Genomic DNA, 5,000 nt, shown 5'->3' on the forward strand with positions numbered 1-5,000 from the left:
CACATTCTCTGCCTGTACATCTCATCACCTAACTTTTACCCACATTTATCTTTAATTTCCTTCTTTTGCACACCTTCCCAAACTCTGTTACTGACTTCCTTAATCCCTCCTCTGATCTTACCACGAGCGCATTGTCGTCAGCAAACAACAACTTGCTTATCTCGCATTTTTCTCCATTTTCTTTACGTATCTCCAGTCCAGCGATCATGATAATAGTAATAATAATAATGAATAAATCAATTAATAAAAAAGTGAGTAAAATCAAGTTTGTTACGCAGTTGAGCTTAATCGAAGAAGAATTCTATTGAAGCGATGCCATTTTTTGACAACTATGTATACCTGAATTTAGTGAGAATAGAAAAATAAATAAATAAATAAATAAAAATCCTCACAGGAAACATTATACCGTATCCTATACCAATTCATACATGGCTACAATATATCTATGAATATAACAAAAGAAAAAATAACAAACGTTAGGCATTGTTTTCATACAGTCAATTTGTGCATGGAACAAGACACCATTGTTACTAACCGCCCCCCCTCTCTCTCTCTATCTCTCTTTCTCTCTTGTTCTCAACCTTTGGGTCAGATCCAATGCTGCCAAACCTAAAATTGCAAGAACGATGCTAAAGATAGGTACACTTAGTACAAAAAAGGTATCTTTACAGAGAAATTTCTATAAGCTTATGCATACGACAAACTGGAAGAAAATACATATGTAAATCGGGCTCCTCCTGACTGAAAAAAAAATATATATATATGTGTGTGTGTGTGTGTGTGTGTGTGTGTGTGTGTGTGTGTGTGTGTGTGTGTGTGTGTGTGTGTGTGTGTGTGTGTGTGTGTGTGTGTGTGTGTGTGTGTGTGTGTGTGTGTGTGTGTGTGTGTGTGTGTGTGTATGTCTTGACGACTTCGTGATATATATATATATATATATATATATATATATATATATATACTGTATATATGTATATACTAGAAACATGTTGGCAGCACAAGTATTGATACCCTCCGAAATCTGCTATCAACTTCCAACTTCCCGTTGCAGGAAGTATAAGTTGTATTGATAGATAAGCTGATAAAGCAAGATTTATACATTTCCTCCGAACCTGTGAATCCACAGCCATGAATGGGGGGATTTGGTCCTAACTGGCCCCACGTGGATTTGTAGTCAAGGATACAACCGTAACGATCGCCCCACCAGCCAGCCAGCCAGCCAGCCATATGTCTGAATGATTGTTTCGGTCTGTCTTTCTATTTCAGTCTGCCTGTCTGTCTGTCTCTGTCTTTCTATATCTGGCTGGCTGTCTGTATGTCTGTGTGTCTTTCTGTCTGTATTTCATATCTGTGTCTGACTGTTTGCCTATCTCTGTCTTTCTATATTTGGCTATCTTTCTCTATATCTGTTTGTTATTCTGTCTGCATTTTATTTCCGTCTGTCTGATCGTCTGCCTGTCTCTTTCTTTCTGTAACTGGTTGTGTGTCTTTCTGTCTGTTTTTCTATTTCTGTATGACTGTCTCTTGTTTTCCAAATTTTGGTGGTTTGTCTGTCTGTGTGTCTTTCTTTTTGTATTTTATTTCTGTCTATTTGTGTGTCTTACTGTCTGTATTTTATTTCTGTCTCTCTATCCTTATATCTGTCTCTACCTTTCTATACTTGGTTGTCTGTCTGTTTGCCTGTGTGTCTTTCTGTCTGTATTTCATTTCTGTCTGTGTGTCTTTCTGTCTATCCCTATCTTTCTATGTTTGGTTGTCTGTCTGTGTGGCTTTCTGTCTGCATTTTATTTCTGTCTGTATGTGTGTCTTTCTGTCTGTATTCTACTTCTGCCTGTATGTGTATCTGTCTGTATTTTACTTCTGTCTGTGTCTTTCTGTCTGTGTTTTATTTCTGCCTGTCTGTCTGCCTCTCTGTTTCTATATCTCTGTCTATCTCTCCCTCATCTTCTGACCCAGGACAGTGGGCGAGATGCAATGATGACACGTCATCCAGGAGGTGCCAAGATAAGAGGGAAGGAAGAGGGTAGAGGGGAGTGAAGTATGTTAGGGATGAAATGGGTGGGAGTGGTTTTTATGCCTTTGTTTTTTGGTCACCTCCCTTATAAAGGGGAAAAAGCCTTTGGTATATGTATGTATTCTGCCTATTAGTAGGCCACTTTATTCAGCTGAGGGTAGCCTCTGCGGTAGTCTAGATGAATCATAGGGGCAGCTTTTAGTGTCCGAGCAATGCAAACAACATACACAAATAATATAACATAAAAAAATCCCTCTCCTACAAAGTGGGAAGTGAGAAACCCCTTTTTTTTTTGCCGACGTTTGGGTCGCCTCCCCGCCTGGCCAGAACTATCGGGAACCAACGCAAGAAGCCCGCAGCAGATCCCAGGAAGCGACCTCAAGACCGCCTCTTCATGAGTTCAACACGGTATCCACTGGGCTGCCGCGTGTCACACAAATAGCACGTTATTGAATACCGTAACGTAATGACCTCATAGTCTCCTTTCGTGTCCAAATTCATCTATCTTGTTGACCAGAACCTTCTACTCGGTGCTGCCTTGTCATTGGCGCACGAGTGTTTGCCTTTCCACCAATTGGGTGACCCATATGGGAGGAGATTGAGAATAAGACGAATGACGCCTAATGAAAGAAAACGAACCTAAGAATCCTTTCTTTCCCGAAGCCGTGTCAAGAGAAACAGCTTAGATTAACCGAAGAAAGCATAAAAGAGTAGGCGTCACTTAGTCCGAAAGGAAAGGCTGTTAACCCATTAAACTCCGATGACAAGATTCTTGCCATTTGGTCAAATAAAACAAAAAATCATAAAACACCAAAATGTTTTATCAAACACCAGAAAAACATGACGTCAGTCCTCCTCGCTTCGCTCGCGGCGAAGCGAGGACTGACGTCATGTTTTTCTGGTGTTTGATCAAACATTTTGGTGTTTTATGATTTTTTGTTTTATTTGACCAAATGGCAAGAATCTTGTCATCGGAGTTTAATGGGTTTAAGACTCCTAAGGGGTTATCACATTAGGCTATTTTACCTCCAACCTCCAATTCATCGGCGATACCGCCGACCTCCACAATTTTTTCCTCCGTAAAACCATTATGGAAAACTATTTTTTTCCTCAACAAAAATACATTGAATGTCGTTTGATATGCTGGAGGAAAATAATTTTCCCCCAGCACATCAAATTATTTCCATAAAGCTGCTGGGTCTGGTCCAACAGTCGGAAGACAATTAGCCCAGTATGATAAGACCCTAACATCCAATGGAGTGACATGGGCAGTGAGATAAAGTCCTTGCATCCAATAGAGTGACGTGGACACGAATAAAATAGTCTGCCAGCAGTCAGGACATAAATAAAAGAGCCAACCACTACGTGAGGAATGAATGGAGAATTCATTTCTTCTTACTAAGTAGAGCCAAGGAAGGCCACGGGATGCCACCGAATACCATTGAATCCCACAAGGTTCCAGGAGCAATATATATATAGGATTAAATTGTACAAAATTAGGCTTAAGAAGGACATAGACAAGAACTGGTTTACCAAGACAGTGATTGACGAATGGAATAGGGTTAGCAACCATTTAGTTAGCGCCTAAATAATTGGTTGTTTTAAGAAAAGATTAGATAACATAATTCTATGGATAGGGATGACAGATGACAAGGGGCATATAAATATGACACATCCTGTGGTTGTGCTGTGTCATGCCTTTGTGTGAATTAAGTCTCCTGTTTGTAAATTTAAGGTACGCCATGCGTGAGTATGTTATCGAATATTATATGTATATATATATATATATATATATATATATATATATATATATATATATATATATATATATACATATATACATAAATATGTATATATATACATAAATATATATATATTTTTATACATATATATATAAATAAATATATATATATATATATATATATATAAATATATATATACATATATATATATATATATATATCAAGACGTGCGCACCCAGATCCCTGGGTCCGCTAGCGGAGGCCATTGCTTTCTTTGAAACCTTACATTTTATATTGGACAAATATATCAAAACTAGACACCTAACATTGTATATAGGACAAATATAACAACTATTGACTTATTCAATGAAGTATAAGTTAATGTAAACTTTTATAGTGAAATAAGATACTATTTTTAAGGCACTGTTATGCTTTGAAATGCCAATTTTAGCCGGACTTAACAGGTATTATTGTTTGAGGTTAGTGGACACCAGGGTTGGCGATTTTCTTTTCTTTTCTTTTATCTTTTTAAAAAATATGAAAAATCTATTTTTTTTTAATCTAAATCAGATTTATTTGATTTAAATAGACTTTTTTTTATAGATTTTAAGTATTGTGGGATTCCTATCTGATATGCATAACAGTGCCTTAAAAAAAGTATCTTATTTCACTATAAAAGTTTATGTTAACTTATACTGCATTGAATAAGTCAATAGTTGATATATTTGTCCTATATACAATGTTAGGTTTTTAGTTTTGATATATTTGTCCAATATAAAATGTTAGGTTACAAAGAAAGCAATGGCCTCCGCTAGCGGACCCATGGATCTGGGTGCGCACGTCCTGTTTAATAGTAGTCCTTGATATATATATATATATATATATATATATATATATATATATATATATATATGTATGTATATATATATATATATATATATATATATATATATATATATGTTAGATATACTTGTCCTGTTTGATCACTGCGCAATACCTATCTGTTGGAGTAAGCCCTTTACGTATGATCGCATGTAAAAAGAAGCTGAAACGTTCCTGATTTGGCAGGAAAAGCTCACTCTGCCTTCCCATTGGGTGAGGATCTTCAAACTACTTAGTTTCGATACGTTTTTACATGTTTGAGACGTCGACTCCAATTCACTTAGTGTATAAGAGCGGGTCCAAGGACAACTGACAGAAATGTCACAGAAGTCGACAGAAGTCAACAGAAGTCAATAGAGAAAAGA

At 36.7% G+C, this 5,000-nt stretch overlaps 1 protein-coding gene across 2 annotated transcripts in view; it reads right to left on the reverse strand.

Moving 5' to 3' along the window:
- LOC143040758 (glycine receptor subunit alpha-2-like) overlaps positions 1-5,000 on the reverse strand; it is a 306,682-nt gene that overhangs the window by 215,255 nt on the left and 86,427 nt on the right. The window lies entirely within an intron of this gene.

The sequence above is a fragment of the Oratosquilla oratoria genome, chromosome 29 (genome assembly GCF_046742065.1).
Source record: "Oratosquilla oratoria isolate Oo_2021 chromosome 29, ASM4674206v1, whole genome shotgun sequence".
In the NCBI taxonomy this organism is placed as follows: domain Eukaryota; kingdom Metazoa; phylum Arthropoda; class Malacostraca; order Stomatopoda; family Squillidae; genus Oratosquilla; species Oratosquilla oratoria.